Genomic DNA, 12,039 nt, shown 5'->3' on the forward strand with positions numbered 1-12,039 from the left:
CTTGGAGCACAAAAAAGCCTACAGCACCTGGTATTCCCAGGCGGTCTCCCATCCAGGTACTAACGAGGCCCGACACTGCTTAGCTTCCGAGATCAGACGAGATCGGGCACATTCAGTGTGGTGTGGCCGTATGCTCTGGGTCTTGTGAGTTTTGTACTTTTAAGCATCTAGTCGGCTAGACCTTGCAGTTTTAAAAGGCAATTGAGAAAGGGCTCACTTCCTGAACTTGGAGCACAAAAAAGCCTACAGCACCTGGTATTCCCAGGCAGTCTCCCATCCAGGTACTAACTAGGCCTGACACTGCTTAACTTCCGAGATCAGACGAGATCGGGTGCATTCAGTGTGGTGTGGCCGTAGGCTCTAGGAATGCTAAGAATATTACTCTTATGCATTTGCATTTAGTAAGCTAAGCCATGCAGCCACTTGCAACATGATACCACGCTCATCGCTCGATCAGGCTCGATCAGGCGAGATATATAAGACTGGTGGGCCCATTCAGGACTCCTATGTCTGGTAGGATAACTTTAATTCATCCATCCTGTGTCTGTTGCAGGGAGGTGGAGAGAACAATCAACACAATAATGGTTTTCTTTCATGCCTCTTGAAGGACTCAATATTCTCTGTACTGCATTACATGTGAAAGTCGATTTATTACCCATGAACACACTACCTGTATGCTAATTCTATGTAAAAAGGTAGCTCCAGCCCTCATGATGTTGTCCAACATTTCCGCTATAAAACGGGATACAATTATTTTGGAAACATACCAAATTTGAAAAATAATTGAGAAGTTGCGCAATTACTAATCATGGAGCACAAAAAAGCCTACAGCACCTGGTATTCCCAGGCAGTCTCCCATCCAGGTACTAACGAGGCCCTACACTGCTTAGCTTCCGAGATCAGACGCATTCAGTGTGGTGTGGCCGTAGGCTCTGGGCCTTGTGAGTTTTGTACTTTTAAGCATCTAGTCGGCTAGACCTTGCAGTTTTGAAAGGCAATTGTGAAATGGCTCACTTCCTGAACTTGGAGCACAAAAAAGCCTACAGCACCTGGTATTCCCAGGCGGTCTCCCATCCAGGTACTAACAAGGCCCGACACTGCTTAGCTTCCGAGATCAGACGAGATCGGGCGCATTCAGTGTGGTGTGGCCGTAGGCTCTGGGCCTTGTGAGTTTTGTACTTTTAAGCATCTAGTCGGCTAGACCTTGCAGTTTTGAAAGGCAATTGAGAAATGGCTCACTTCCTGAACTTGGAGTACAAAAAAGCCTACAGCACCTGGTATTCCCAGGCGGTCTCCCATCCAGGTACTAACTAGGCCCGACACTGCTTAGCTTCTGAGATCAGACGAGATCAGGCGCATTCAGTGTGGTGTGGCCTTAGGCTCTGGGCTTAGTGAGTTTTGTACTTTTAAGCATCTAGTCGGCTAGACCTTGCAGTTTTAAAAGGCAATTGAGAAAGGGCTCACTTCCTGAACTTGGAGCACAAAAAAGCCTACAGCACCTGGTATTCCCAGGCGGTCTCCCATCCAGGTACTAACTAGGCCTGACACTGCTTAACTTCCGAGATCAGACGAGATCGGGTGCATTCAGTGTGGTGTGGCCGTAGGCTCTAGGAATGCTAAGAATATTACTCTTATGCATTTGCATTTAGTAAGCTAAGCCATGCAGCCACTTGCAACATGATACCACGCTCATCGCTCGATCAGGCTCGATCAGGCGAGATATATAAGACTGGTGGGCCCATTCAGGACTCCTATGTCTGGTAGGATAACTTTAATTCATCCATCCTGTGTCTGTTGCAGGGAGGTGGAGAGAACAATCAACACAATAATGGGTTTCTTTCATGCCTCTTGAAGGACTCAATATTCTCTGTACTGCATTACATGTGAAAGTCGATTTATTACCCATGAACACACTACCTGTATGCTAATTCTATGTAAAAAGGTAGCTCCAGCCCTCATGATGTTGTCCAACATTTCCGCTATAAAACGGGATACAATTATTTTGGAAACATACCAAATTTGAAAAATAATTGAGAAGTTGCGCAATTACTAATCATGGAGCACAAAAAAGCCTACAGCACCTGGTATTCCCAGGCAGTCTCCCATCCAGGTACTAACTAGGCCCGACCCTGCTTAGCTTCCGAGATCGGGCGCATTCAGTGTGGTGTGGCCGTAGGCTCTGGGCCTAGTGAGTTTTGTACTTTTAAGCATCTAGTCGGCTAGACCTTGCAGTTTTGAAAGGCAATTGTGAAATGGCTCACTTCCTGAACTTGGAGTACAAAAAAGCCTACAGCACCTGGTATTCCCAGGTGGTCTCCCATCCAGGTACTAACTAGGCCCGACACTGCTTAGCTTCCGAGATCAGACGAGATCGGGCGCAATCAGTGTGGTGTGGCCGTAGGCTCTGGGCCTAGTGAGTTTTGTACTTTTAAGCATCTAGTCAGCTAGACCTTGCAGTTTTGAAAGGCAATTGAGAAATGGCTCACTTCCTGAACTTGGAGCACAAAAAAGCCTACAGCACCTGGTATTCCCAGGCGGTCTCCCATCCAGGTACTAACGAGGCCCGACACTGCTTAGCTTCCGAGATCAGACGAGATGGGGCGCATTCAGTGTGGTGTGGCCGCAGGCTCTGGGCCTTGTGAGTTTTGTACTTTTAAGCATCTAGTCAGCTAGACCTTGCAGTTTTGAAAGGCAATTGAGAAATGGCTCACTTCCTGAACTTGGAGCACAAAAAAGCCTACAGCACCTGGTATTCCCAGGCGGTCTCCCATCCAGGTACTAACGAGGCCCGACACTGCTTAGCTTCCGAGATCAGACGAGATCAGGCGCATTCAGTGTGGTGTGGCCGTAGGCTCTGGGCCTAGTGAGTTTTGTACTTTTAAGCATCTAGTCGGCTAGACCTTGCAGTTTTAAAAGGCAATTGAGAAAGGGCTCACTTCCTGAACTTGGAGCACAAAAAAGCCTACAGCACCTGGTATTCCCAGGCGGTCTCCCATCCAGGTACTAACTAGGCCTGACACTGCTTAACTTCCAAGATCAGACGAGATCGGGTGCATTCAGTGTGGTGTGGCCGTAGGCTCTAGGAATGCTAAGAATATTACTCTTATGCATTTGCATTTAGTAAGCTAAGCCATGCAGCAACTTGCAACATGATACCACGCTCATCGCTCGATCAGGCTCATTCAGGCGAGATATATAAGACTGGTGGGCCCATTCAGGACTCCTATGTCTGGTAGGATAACTTTAATTCATCCATCCTGTGTCTGTTGCAGGGAGGTGGAGAGAACAATCAACACAGTAATGGTTTTCTTTCATGCCTCTTGAAGGACTCAATATTCTCTGTACTGCATTACATGTGAAAGTCGATTTATTACCCATGAACACACTACCTGTATGCTAATTCTATGTAAAAAGGTAGCTCCAGCCCTCATGATGTTGTCCAACATTTCCGCTATAAAACGGGATACAATTATTTTGGAAACATACCAAATTTGAAAAATAATTGAGAAGTTGCGCAATTACTAATCATGGAGCACAAAAAAGCCTACAGCACCTGGTATTCCCAGGCAGTCTCCCATCCAGGTACTAACTAGGCCCGACCCTGCTTAGCTTCCGAGATCGGGCGCATTCAGTGTGGTGTGGCCGTAGGCTCTGGGACTAGTGAGTTTTGTACTTTTAAGCATCTAGTCGGCTAGACCTTGCAGTTTTGAAAGGCAATTGTGAAATGGCTCACTTCCTGAACTTGGAGCACAAAAAAGCCTACAGCACCTGGTATTCCCAGGTGGTCTCCCATCCAGGTACTAACTAGGCCCGACACTGCTTAGCTTCTGAGATCAGACGAGATCAGGCGCATTCAGTGTGGTGTGGCCGTAGGCTCTGGGCCTAGTGAGTTTTGTACTTTTAAGCATCTAGTCGGCTAGACCTTGCAGTTTTAAAAGGCAATTGAGAAAGGGCTCACTTCCTGAACTTGGAGCACAAAAAAGCCTACAGCACCTGGTATTCCCAGGCGGTCTCCCATCCAGGTACTAACTAGGCCTGACACTGCTTAACTTCCGAGATCAGACGAGATCGGGTGCATTCAGTGTGGTGTGGCCGTAGGCTCTAGGAATGCTAAGAATATTACTCTTATGCATTTGCATTTAGTAAGCTAAGCCATGCAGCCACTTGCAACATGATACCACGCTCATCGCTCGATCAGGCTCGATCAGGCGAGATATATAAGACTGGTGGGCCCATTCAGGACTCCTATGTCTGGTAGGATAACTTTAATTCATCCATCCTGTGTCTGTTGCAGGGAGGTGGCGAGAACAATCAACACAATAATGGTTTTCTTTCATGCCTCTTGAAGGACTCAATATTCTCTGTACTGCATTACATGTGAAAGTCGATTTATTACCCATGAACACACTACCTGTATGCTAATTCTATGTAAAAAGGTAGCTCCAGCCCTCATGATGTTGTCCAACATTTCCGCTATAAAACGGGATACAATTATTTTGGAAACATACCAAATTTGAAAAATAATTGAGAAGTTGCGCAATTACTAATCATGGAGCACAAAAAAGCCTACAGCACCTGGTATTCCCAGGCAGTCTCCCATCCACGTACTAACTAGGCCCGACCCTGCTTAGCTTCCGAGATCGGGTGCATTCAGTGTGGTGTGGCCGTAGGCTCTGGGCCTAGTGAGTTTTGTACTTTTAAGCATCTAGTCGGCTAGACCTTGCAGTTTTGAAAGGCAATTGTGAAATGGCTCACTTCCTGAACTTGGAGCACAAAAAAGCCTACAGCACCTGGTATTCCCAGGTGGTCTCCCATCCAGGTACTAACTAGGCCCGACACTGCTTAGCTTCCGAGATCAGACGAGATTGGGCGCAATCAGTGTGGTGTGTCCGTAGTCTCTGGGCCTAGTGAGTTTTGTACTTTTAAGCATCTAGTCAGCTAGACCTTGCAGTTTTGAAAGGCAATTGAGAAATGGCTCACTTCCTGAACTTGGAGCACAAAAAAGCCTACAGCACCTGGTATTCCCAGGCGGTCTCCCATCCAGGTACTAACGAGGCCCGACACTGCTTAGCTTCCGAGATCAGACGAGATCGGGCACATTCAGTGTGGTGTGGCCGTATGCTCTGGGTCTTGTGAGTTTTGTACTTTTAAGCATCTAGTCGGCTAGACCTTGCAGTTTTAAAAGGCAATTGAGAAAGGGCTCACTTCCTGAACTTGGAGCACAAAAAAGCCTACAGCACCTGGTATTCCCAGGCAGTCTCCCATCCAGGTACTAACTAGGCCTGACACTGCTTAACTTCCGAGATCAGACGAGATCGGGTGCATTCAGTGTGGTGTGGCCGTAGGCTCTAGGAATGCTAAGAATATTACTCTTATGCATTTGCATTTAGTAAGCTAAGCCATGCAGCCACTTGCAACATGATACCACGCTCATCGCTCGATCAGGCTCGATCAGGCGAGATATATAAGACTGGTGGGCCCATTCAGGACTCCTATGTCTGGTAGGATAACTTTAATTCATCCATCCTGTGTCTGTTGCAGGGAGGTGGAGAGAACAATCAACACAATAATGGTTTTCTTTCATGCCTCTTGAAGGACTCAATATTCTCTGTACTGCATTACATGTGAAAGTCGATTTATTACCCATGAACACACTACCTGTATGCTAATTCTATGTAAAAAGGTAGCTCCAGCCCTCATGATGTTGTCCAACATTTCCGCTATAAAACGGGATACAATTATTTTGGAAACATACCAAATTTGAAAAATAATTGAGAAGTTGCGCAATTACTAATCATGGAGCACAAAAAAGCCTACAGCACCTGGTATTCCCAGGCAGTCTCCCATCCAGGTACTAACGAGGCCCTACACTGCTTAGCTTCCGAGATCAGACGCATTCAGTGTGGTGTGGCCGTAGGCTCTGGGCCTTGTGAGTTTTGTACTTTTAAGCATCTAGTCGGCTAGACCTTGCAGTTTTGAAAGGCAATTGTGAAATGGCTCACTTCCTGAACTTGGAGCACAAAAAAGCCTACAGCACCTGGTATTCCCAGGCGGTCTCCCATCCAGGTACTAACAATGCCCGACACTGCTTAGCTTCCGAGATCAGACGAGATCGGGCGCATTCAGTGTGGTGTGGCCGTAGGCTCTGGGCCTTGTGAGTTTTGTACTTTTAAGCATCTAGTCGGCTAGACCTTGCAGTTTTGAAAGGCAATTGAGAAATGGCTCACTTCCTGAACTTGGAGTACAAAAAAGCCTACAGCACCTGGTATTCCCAGGCGGTCTCCCATCCAGGTACTAACTAGGCCCGACACTGCTTAGCTTCTGAGATTAGACGAGATCAGGCGCATTCAGTGTGGTGTGGCCTTAGGCTCTGGGCTTAGTGAGTTTTGTACTTTTAAGCATCTAGTCGGCTAGACCTTGCAGTTTTAAAAGGCAATTGAGAAAGGGCTCACTTCCTGAACTTGGAGCACAAAAAAGCCTACAGCACCTGGTATTCCCAGGCGGTCTCCCATCCAGGTACTAACTAGGCCTGACACTGCTTAACTTCCGAGATCAGACGAGATCGGGTGCATTCAGTGTGGTGTGGCCGTAGGCTCTAGGAATGCTAAGAATATTACTCTTATGCATTTGCATTTAGTAAGCTAAGCCATGCAGCCACTTGCAACATGATACCACGCTCATCGCTCGATCAGGCTCGATCAGGCGAGATATATAAGACTGGTGGGCCCATTCAGGACTCCTATGTCTGGTAGGATAACTTTAATTCATCCATCCTGTGTCTGTTGCAGGGAGGTGGAGAGAACAATCAACACAATAATGGGTTTCTTTCATGCCTCTTGAAGGACTCAATATTCTCTGTACTGCATTACATGTGAAAGTCGATTTATTACCCATGAACACACTACCTGTATGCTAATTCTATGTAAAAAGGTAGCTCCAGCCCTCATGATGTTGTCCAACATTTCCGCTATAAAACGGGATACAATTATTTTGGAAACATACCAAATTTGAAAAATAATTGAGAAGTTGCGCAATTACTAATCATGGAGCACAAAAAAGCCTACAGCACCTGGTATTCCCAGGCAGTCTCCCATCCAGGTACTAACTAGGCCCGACCCTGCTTAGCTTCCGAGATCGGGCGCATTCAGTGTGGTGTGGCCGTAGGCTCTGGGCCTAGTGAGTTTTGTACTTTTAAGCATCTAGTCGGCTAGACCTTGCAGTTTTGAAAGGCAATTGTGAAATGGCTCACTTCCTGAACTTGGAGTACAAAAAAGCCTACAGCACCTGGTATTCCCAGGTGGTCTCCCATCCAGGTACTAACTAGGCCCGACACTGCTTAGCTTCCGAGATCAGACGAGATCGGGCGCAATCAGTGTGGTGTGGCCGTAGGCTCTGGGCCTAGTGAGTTTTGTACTTTTAAGCATCTAGTCAGCTAGACCTTGCAGTTTTGAAAGGCAATTGAGAAATGGCTCACTTCCTGAACTTGGAGCACAAAAAAGCCTACAGCACCTGGTATTCCCAGGCGGTCTCCCATCCAGGTACTAACGAGGCCCGACACTGCTTAGCTTCCGAGATCAGACGAGATGGGGCGCATTCAGTGTGGTGTGGCCGCAGGCTCTGGGCCTTGTGAGTTTTGTACTTTTAAGCATCTAGTCAGCTAGACCTTGCAGTTTTGAAAGGCAATTGAGAAATGGCTCACTTCCTGAACTTGGAGCACAAAAAAGCCTACAGCACCTGGTATTCCCAGGCGGTCTCCCATCCAGGTACTAACGAGGCCCGACACTGCTTAGCTTCCGAGATCAGACGAGATCAGGCGCATTCAGTGTGGTGTGGCCGTAGGCTCTGGGCCTAGTGAGTTTTGTACTTTTAAGCATCTAGTCGGCTAGACCTTGCAGTTTTAAAAGGCAATTGAGAAAGGGCTCACTTCCTGAACTTGGAGCACAAAAAAGCCTACAGCACCTGGTATTCCCAGGCGGTCTCCCATCCAGGTACTAACTAGGCCTGACACTGCTTAACTTCCGAGATCAGACGAGATCGGGTGCATTCAGTGTGGTGTGGCCGTAGGCTCTAGGAATGCTAAGAATATTACTCTTATGCATTTGCATTTAGTAAGCTAAGCCATGCAGCAACTTGCAACATGATACCACGCTCATCGCTCGATCAGGCTCATTCAGGCGAGATATATAAGACTGGTGGGCCCATTCAGGACTCCTATGTCTGGTAGGATAACTTTAATTCATCCATCCTGTGTCTGTTGCAGGGAGGTGGAGAGAACAATCAACACAGTAATGGTTTTCTTTCATGCCTCTTGAAGGACTCAATATTCTCTGTACTGCATTACATGTGAAAGTCGATTTATTACCCATGAACACACTACCTGTATGCTAATTCTATGTAAAAAGGTAGCTCCAGCCCTCATGATGTTGTCCAACATTTCCGCTATAAAACGGGATACAATTATTTTGGAAACATACCAAATTTGAAAAATAATTGAGAAGTTGCGCAATTACTAATCATGGAGCACAAAAAAGCCTACAGCACCTGGTATTCCCAGGCAGTCTCCCATCCAGGTACTAACTAGGCCCGACCCTGCTTAGCTTCCGAGATCGGGCGCATTCAGTGTGGTGTGGCCGTAGGCTCTGGGACTAGTGAGTTTTGTACTTTTAAGCATCTAGTCGGCTAGACCTTGCAGTTTTGAAAGGCAATTGTGAAATGGCTCACTTCCTGAACTTGGAGCACAAAAAAGCCTACAGCACCTGGTATTCCCAGGTGGTCTCCCATCCAGGTACTAACTAGGCCCGACACTGCTTAGCTTCTGAGATCAGACGAGATCAGGCGCATTCAGTGTGGTGTGGCCGTAGGCTCTGGGCCTAGTGAGTTTTGTACTTTTAAGCATCTAGTCGGCTAGACCTTGCAGTTTTAAAAGGCAATTGAGAAAGGGCTCACTTCCTGAACTTGGAGCACAAAAAAGCCTACAGCACCTGGTATTCCCAGGCGGTCTCCCATCCAGGTACTAACTAGGCCTGACACTGCTTAACTTCCGAGATCAGACGAGATCGGGTGCATTCAGTGTGGTGTGGCCGTAGGCTCTAGGAATGCTAAGAATATTACTCTTATGCATTTGCATTTAGTAAGCTAAGCCATGCAGCCACTTGCAACATGATACCACGCTCATCGCTCGATCAGGCTCGATCAGGCGAGATATATAAGACTGGTGGGCCCATTCAGGACTCCTATGTCTGGTAGGATAACTTTAATTCATCCATCCTGTGTCTGTTGCAGGGAGGTGGCGAGAACAATCAACACAATAATGGTTTTCTTTCATGCCTCTTGAAGGACTCAATATTCTCTGTACTGCATTACATGTGAAAGTCGATTTATTACCCATGAACACACTACCTGTATGCTAATTCTATGTAAAAAGGTAGCTCCAGCCCTCATGATGTTGTCCAACATTTCCGCTATAAAACGGGATACAATTATTTTGGAAACATACCAAATTTGAAAAATAATTGAGAAGTTGCGCAATTACTAATCATGGAGCACAAAAAAGCCTACAGCACCTGGTATTCCCAGGCAGTCTCCCATCCAGGTACTAACGAGGCCCTACACTGCTTAGCTTCCGAGATCAGACGCATTCAGTGTGGTGTGGCCGTAGGCTCTGGGCCTTGTGAGTTTTGTACTTTTAAGCATCTAGTCGGCTAGACCTTGCAGTTTTGAAAGGCAATTGTGAAATGGCTCACTTCCTGAACTTGGAGCACAAAAAAGCCTACAGCACCTGGTATTCCCAGGCGGTCTCCCATCCAGGTACTAACAAGGCCCGACACTGCTTAGCTTCCGAGATCAAACGAGATCGGGCGCATTCAGTGTGGTGTGGCCGTAGGCTCTGGGCCTTGTGAGTTTTGTACTTTTAAGCATCTAGTCGGCTAGACCTTGCAGTTTTGAAAGGCAATTGAGAAATGGCTCACTTCCTGAACTTGGAGTACAAAAAAGCCTACAGCACCTGGTATTCCCAGGCGGTCTCCCATCCAGGTACTAACTAGGCCCGACACTGCTTAGCTTCTGAGATCAGACGAGATCAGGCACATTCAGTGTGGTGTGGCCTTAGGCTCTGGGCCTAGTGAGTTTTGTACTTTTAAGCATCTAGTCGGCTAGACCTTGCAGTTTTAAAAGGCAATTGAGAAAGGGCTCACTTCCTGAACTTGGAGCACAAAAAAGCCTACAGCACCTGGTATTCCCAGGCGGTCTCCCATCCAGGTACTAACTAGGCCTGACACTGCTTAACTTCCGAGATCAGACGAGATCGGGTGCATTCAGTGTGGTGTGGCCGTAGGCTCTAGGAATGCTAAGAATATTACTCTTATGCATTTGCATTTAGTAAGCTAAGCCATGCAGCCACTTGCAACATGATACCACGCTCATCGCTCGATCAGGCTCGATCAGGCGAGATATATAAGACTGGTGGGCCCATTCAGGACTCCTATGTCTGGTAGGATAACTTTAATTCATCCATCCTGTGTCTGTTGCAGGGAGGTGGAGAGAACAATCAACACAATAATGGGTTTCTTTCATGCCTCTTGAAGGACTCAATATTCTCTGTACTGCATTACATGTGAAAGTCGATTTATTACCCATGAACACACTACCTGTATGCTAATTCTATGTAAAAAGGTAGCTCCAGCCCTCATGATGTTGTCCAACATTTCCGCTATAAAACGGGATACAATTATTTTGGAAACATACCAAATTTGAAAAATAATTGAGAAGTTGCGCAATTACTAATCATGGAGCACAAAAAAGCCTACAGCACCTGGTATTCCCAGGCAGTCTCCCATCCAGGTACTAACTAGGCCCGACCCTGCTTAGCTTCCGAGATCAGGCGCATTCAGTGTGGTGTGGCCGTAGGCTCTGGGCCTAGTGAGTTTTGTACTTTTAAGCATCTAGTCGGCTAGACCTTGCAGTTTTGAAAGGCAATTGTGAAATGGCTCACTTCCTGAACTTGGAGTACAAAAAAGCCTACAGCACCTGGTATTCCCAGGTGGTCTCCCATCCAGGTACTAACTAGGCCCGACACTGCTTAGCTTCCGAGATCAGACGAGATCGGGCGCAATCAGTGTGGTGTGGCCGTAGGCTCTGGGCCTAGTGAGTTTTGTACTTTTAAGCATCTAGTCAGCTAGACCTTGCAGTTTTGAAAGGCAATTGAGAAATGGCTCACTTCCTGAACTTGGAGCACAAAAAAGCCTACAGCACCTGGTATTCCCAGGCGGTCTCCCATCCAGGTACTAACGAGGCCCGACACTGCTTAGCTTCCGAGATCAGACGAGATGGGGCGCATTCAGTGTGGTGTGGCCGCAGGCTCTGGGCCTTGTGAGTTTTGTACTTTTAAGCATCTAGTCAGCTAGACCTTGCAGTTTTGAAAGGCAATTGAGAAATGGCTCACTTCCTGAACTTGGAGCACAAAAAAGCCTACAGCACCTGGTATTCCCAGGCGGTCTCCCATCCAGGTACTAACGAGGCCCGACACTGCTTAGCTTCCGAGATCAGACAAGATCAGGCGCATTCAGTGTGGTGTGGCCGTAGGCTCTGGGCCTTGTGAGTTTTGTACTTTTAAGCATCTAGTCGGCTAGACCTTGCAGTTTTAAAAGGCAATTGAGAAAGGGCTCACTTCCTGAACTTGGAGCACAAAAAAGCCTACAGCACCTGGTATTCCCAGGCGGTCTCCCATCCAGGTACTAACTAGGCCTGACACTGCTTAACTTCCAAGATCAGACGAGATCGGGTGCATTCAGTGTGGTGTGGCCGTAGGCTCTAGGAATGCTAAGAATATTACTCTTATGCATTTGCATTTAGTAAGCTAAGCCATGCAGCCACTTGCAACATGATACCACGCTCATCGCTCGATCAGGCTCGATCAGGCGAGATATATAAGACTGGTGGGCCCATTCAGGACTCCTATGTCTGGTAGGATAACTTTAATTCATCCATCCTGTGTCTGTTGCAGGGAGGTGGAGAGAACAATCAACACAATAATGGGTTTCT

The 12,039-nt window shown here is 47.0% G+C and overlaps 29 non-coding genes and 10 pseudogenes across 29 annotated transcripts; all 39 read right to left on the reverse strand.

Annotated features, from left to right (window-relative positions):
• Window positions 1-15: 15 nt before the first annotated feature.
• On the reverse strand, window positions 16-134 carry LOC138454266 (5S ribosomal RNA). The gene has a single exon (XR_011260951.1). It is a non-coding gene; the product is annotated as a 5S ribosomal RNA (ribosomal RNA).
• Window positions 135-240: 106 nt separating this feature from the next.
• On the reverse strand, window positions 241-359 carry LOC138463393 (5S ribosomal RNA). Its single transcript, XR_011265979.1, has one exon. It is a non-coding gene; the product is annotated as a 5S ribosomal RNA (ribosomal RNA).
• A 463-nt stretch (window positions 360-822) lies between these two features.
• Window positions 823-931, reverse strand: LOC138458627 (5S ribosomal RNA; annotated as a pseudogene).
• Window positions 932-1,037: 106 nt separating this feature from the next.
• Window positions 1,038-1,156, reverse strand: LOC138461087 (5S ribosomal RNA). The gene has a single exon (XR_011263726.1). It is a non-coding gene; the product is annotated as a 5S ribosomal RNA (ribosomal RNA).
• A 106-nt stretch (window positions 1,157-1,262) lies between these two features.
• On the reverse strand, window positions 1,263-1,381 carry LOC138464862 (5S ribosomal RNA). Its single transcript, XR_011267438.1, has one exon. It is a non-coding gene; the product is annotated as a 5S ribosomal RNA (ribosomal RNA).
• Window positions 1,382-1,487: 106 nt separating this feature from the next.
• Window positions 1,488-1,606, reverse strand: LOC138461379 (5S ribosomal RNA). The gene has a single exon (XR_011263995.1). It is a non-coding gene; the product is annotated as a 5S ribosomal RNA (ribosomal RNA).
• A 463-nt stretch (window positions 1,607-2,069) lies between these two features.
• On the reverse strand, window positions 2,070-2,178 carry LOC138456952 (5S ribosomal RNA; annotated as a pseudogene).
• A 106-nt stretch (window positions 2,179-2,284) lies between these two features.
• Window positions 2,285-2,403, reverse strand: LOC138459978 (5S ribosomal RNA). Its single transcript, XR_011262750.1, has one exon. It is a non-coding gene; the product is annotated as a 5S ribosomal RNA (ribosomal RNA).
• Window positions 2,404-2,509: 106 nt separating this feature from the next.
• Window positions 2,510-2,628, reverse strand: LOC138455179 (5S ribosomal RNA). Its single transcript, XR_011261821.1, has one exon. It is a non-coding gene; the product is annotated as a 5S ribosomal RNA (ribosomal RNA).
• Window positions 2,629-2,734: 106 nt separating this feature from the next.
• On the reverse strand, window positions 2,735-2,853 carry LOC138463752 (5S ribosomal RNA). Its single transcript, XR_011266338.1, has one exon. It is a non-coding gene; the product is annotated as a 5S ribosomal RNA (ribosomal RNA).
• Window positions 2,854-2,959: 106 nt separating this feature from the next.
• On the reverse strand, window positions 2,960-3,078 carry LOC138463615 (5S ribosomal RNA). Its single transcript, XR_011266202.1, has one exon. It is a non-coding gene; the product is annotated as a 5S ribosomal RNA (ribosomal RNA).
• Window positions 3,079-3,541: 463 nt separating this feature from the next.
• Window positions 3,542-3,650, reverse strand: LOC138456953 (5S ribosomal RNA; annotated as a pseudogene).
• Window positions 3,651-3,756: 106 nt separating this feature from the next.
• On the reverse strand, window positions 3,757-3,875 carry LOC138462676 (5S ribosomal RNA). The gene has a single exon (XR_011265271.1). It is a non-coding gene; the product is annotated as a 5S ribosomal RNA (ribosomal RNA).
• A 106-nt stretch (window positions 3,876-3,981) lies between these two features.
• On the reverse strand, window positions 3,982-4,100 carry LOC138461380 (5S ribosomal RNA). The gene has a single exon (XR_011263996.1). It is a non-coding gene; the product is annotated as a 5S ribosomal RNA (ribosomal RNA).
• Window positions 4,101-4,563: 463 nt separating this feature from the next.
• On the reverse strand, window positions 4,564-4,672 carry LOC138457623 (5S ribosomal RNA; annotated as a pseudogene).
• A 106-nt stretch (window positions 4,673-4,778) lies between these two features.
• On the reverse strand, window positions 4,779-4,897 carry LOC138455541 (5S ribosomal RNA; annotated as a pseudogene).
• A 106-nt stretch (window positions 4,898-5,003) lies between these two features.
• Window positions 5,004-5,122, reverse strand: LOC138454267 (5S ribosomal RNA). The gene has a single exon (XR_011260952.1). It is a non-coding gene; the product is annotated as a 5S ribosomal RNA (ribosomal RNA).
• Window positions 5,123-5,228: 106 nt separating this feature from the next.
• LOC138463394 (5S ribosomal RNA) lies at window positions 5,229-5,347 on the reverse strand. Its single transcript, XR_011265981.1, has one exon. It is a non-coding gene; the product is annotated as a 5S ribosomal RNA (ribosomal RNA).
• Window positions 5,348-5,810: 463 nt separating this feature from the next.
• LOC138458629 (5S ribosomal RNA) lies at window positions 5,811-5,919 on the reverse strand (annotated as a pseudogene).
• Window positions 5,920-6,025: 106 nt separating this feature from the next.
• Window positions 6,026-6,144, reverse strand: LOC138465020 (5S ribosomal RNA). Its single transcript, XR_011267596.1, has one exon. It is a non-coding gene; the product is annotated as a 5S ribosomal RNA (ribosomal RNA).
• A 106-nt stretch (window positions 6,145-6,250) lies between these two features.
• On the reverse strand, window positions 6,251-6,369 carry LOC138455084 (5S ribosomal RNA). The gene has a single exon (XR_011261728.1). It is a non-coding gene; the product is annotated as a 5S ribosomal RNA (ribosomal RNA).
• A 106-nt stretch (window positions 6,370-6,475) lies between these two features.
• On the reverse strand, window positions 6,476-6,594 carry LOC138461382 (5S ribosomal RNA). Its single transcript, XR_011263997.1, has one exon. It is a non-coding gene; the product is annotated as a 5S ribosomal RNA (ribosomal RNA).
• Window positions 6,595-7,057: 463 nt separating this feature from the next.
• LOC138456954 (5S ribosomal RNA) lies at window positions 7,058-7,166 on the reverse strand (annotated as a pseudogene).
• A 106-nt stretch (window positions 7,167-7,272) lies between these two features.
• On the reverse strand, window positions 7,273-7,391 carry LOC138459979 (5S ribosomal RNA). Its single transcript, XR_011262751.1, has one exon. It is a non-coding gene; the product is annotated as a 5S ribosomal RNA (ribosomal RNA).
• A 106-nt stretch (window positions 7,392-7,497) lies between these two features.
• On the reverse strand, window positions 7,498-7,616 carry LOC138455180 (5S ribosomal RNA). Its single transcript, XR_011261822.1, has one exon. It is a non-coding gene; the product is annotated as a 5S ribosomal RNA (ribosomal RNA).
• A 106-nt stretch (window positions 7,617-7,722) lies between these two features.
• On the reverse strand, window positions 7,723-7,841 carry LOC138463754 (5S ribosomal RNA). Its single transcript, XR_011266339.1, has one exon. It is a non-coding gene; the product is annotated as a 5S ribosomal RNA (ribosomal RNA).
• Window positions 7,842-7,947: 106 nt separating this feature from the next.
• On the reverse strand, window positions 7,948-8,066 carry LOC138461383 (5S ribosomal RNA). The gene has a single exon (XR_011263998.1). It is a non-coding gene; the product is annotated as a 5S ribosomal RNA (ribosomal RNA).
• Window positions 8,067-8,529: 463 nt separating this feature from the next.
• Window positions 8,530-8,638, reverse strand: LOC138456955 (5S ribosomal RNA; annotated as a pseudogene).
• A 106-nt stretch (window positions 8,639-8,744) lies between these two features.
• On the reverse strand, window positions 8,745-8,863 carry LOC138462688 (5S ribosomal RNA). Its single transcript, XR_011265283.1, has one exon. It is a non-coding gene; the product is annotated as a 5S ribosomal RNA (ribosomal RNA).
• A 106-nt stretch (window positions 8,864-8,969) lies between these two features.
• On the reverse strand, window positions 8,970-9,088 carry LOC138461384 (5S ribosomal RNA). Its single transcript, XR_011263999.1, has one exon. It is a non-coding gene; the product is annotated as a 5S ribosomal RNA (ribosomal RNA).
• A 463-nt stretch (window positions 9,089-9,551) lies between these two features.
• On the reverse strand, window positions 9,552-9,660 carry LOC138458630 (5S ribosomal RNA; annotated as a pseudogene).
• Window positions 9,661-9,766: 106 nt separating this feature from the next.
• On the reverse strand, window positions 9,767-9,885 carry LOC138461881 (5S ribosomal RNA). The gene has a single exon (XR_011264486.1). It is a non-coding gene; the product is annotated as a 5S ribosomal RNA (ribosomal RNA).
• A 106-nt stretch (window positions 9,886-9,991) lies between these two features.
• Window positions 9,992-10,110, reverse strand: LOC138454306 (5S ribosomal RNA). Its single transcript, XR_011260990.1, has one exon. It is a non-coding gene; the product is annotated as a 5S ribosomal RNA (ribosomal RNA).
• Window positions 10,111-10,216: 106 nt separating this feature from the next.
• LOC138461385 (5S ribosomal RNA) lies at window positions 10,217-10,335 on the reverse strand. The gene has a single exon (XR_011264000.1). It is a non-coding gene; the product is annotated as a 5S ribosomal RNA (ribosomal RNA).
• A 463-nt stretch (window positions 10,336-10,798) lies between these two features.
• On the reverse strand, window positions 10,799-10,907 carry LOC138458028 (5S ribosomal RNA; annotated as a pseudogene).
• Window positions 10,908-11,013: 106 nt separating this feature from the next.
• Window positions 11,014-11,132, reverse strand: LOC138459981 (5S ribosomal RNA). The gene has a single exon (XR_011262753.1). It is a non-coding gene; the product is annotated as a 5S ribosomal RNA (ribosomal RNA).
• Window positions 11,133-11,238: 106 nt separating this feature from the next.
• Window positions 11,239-11,357, reverse strand: LOC138455181 (5S ribosomal RNA). Its single transcript, XR_011261823.1, has one exon. It is a non-coding gene; the product is annotated as a 5S ribosomal RNA (ribosomal RNA).
• Window positions 11,358-11,463: 106 nt separating this feature from the next.
• On the reverse strand, window positions 11,464-11,582 carry LOC138454659 (5S ribosomal RNA). Its single transcript, XR_011261327.1, has one exon. It is a non-coding gene; the product is annotated as a 5S ribosomal RNA (ribosomal RNA).
• A 106-nt stretch (window positions 11,583-11,688) lies between these two features.
• LOC138463616 (5S ribosomal RNA) lies at window positions 11,689-11,807 on the reverse strand. The gene has a single exon (XR_011266203.1). It is a non-coding gene; the product is annotated as a 5S ribosomal RNA (ribosomal RNA).
• Between the last annotated feature and the right edge of the window lie 232 nt (window positions 11,808-12,039).

The sequence above is a fragment of the Ambystoma mexicanum genome, chromosome 4p, assembly GCF_040938575.1.
Source record: "Ambystoma mexicanum isolate Mex_15411 chromosome 4p, UKY_AmexF1_1, whole genome shotgun sequence".
NCBI lineage: Eukaryota > Metazoa > Chordata > Amphibia > Caudata > Ambystomatidae > Ambystoma > Ambystoma mexicanum.